Source organism: Eimeria mitis, genomic scaffold (genome assembly GCF_000499745.2).
Source record: "Eimeria mitis Houghton genomic scaffold, Emh_scaff322, whole genome shotgun sequence".
In the NCBI taxonomy this organism is placed as follows: domain Eukaryota; phylum Apicomplexa; class Conoidasida; order Eucoccidiorida; family Eimeriidae; genus Eimeria; species Eimeria mitis.
In genome coordinates, this window is record NW_013571557.1 from 19,504 (window position 1) to 20,247 (window position 744).

Consider the following 744-nt stretch of genomic DNA (forward strand, 5'->3'; position numbering starts at 1 on the left):
GACTCCTCCGCTTCAGCCAAGAATGCAGTGCATGAGTGGCAGCGCACGAAAGAACGCGTAATAGAGCACTTTCGTGTTACCCACGATATGATATAGTTGCCTGATACTGAAGGGATTGTTCAGCGGATTTGATGGCCGACGCGTGTGTTTTCAGATAGTCGTGAAAACTCTTTGTCAGCTACGCCAGGGACTGAATCTTGATTTAAACAATGAACTGCTCACCATCTACGTTGGCGCCTCACCATTGCTCACCGGAACAAGTAGAGCACCTTCTCAGCTAGCAAATACTTCTACCCTCTTTCAGCCAAACGGTATGTGCGTCAGGCGGTCATTTGGCTCTTCCTTGTGTCGCTGGCTTGCTGAAGGAGCATTACTCCAATTGCTGTGTCGGTGGCAATGGCAATCAGGAAGAAGGGCTTGCCGAAATTAGAAGCGAACAGTTTGGAGCCTTCACAAACCACTGTTTCTCACGTAGGAGTGGAACAGCATGCGTCATGCGCGGCATGCTGCACGTTCCGGCTGAGCACAATCAGATCATCCATCTACACAACTGTTCAACCTTCATTGACGTACTCCAATAAATCGTGATTGACCTGCCACTGCAGTTCAGCAGGTGCACTGGCGGGCCCAAATGAGCAGTAAACGTAGTCCAATTTTCTATTGCGGGGGTGCACGGTTTTCTGCAAGTTGTCGGGGTGAATCAGGATCTACAAGAACCCGTCGGCAAAGTTAAATGATGAATGA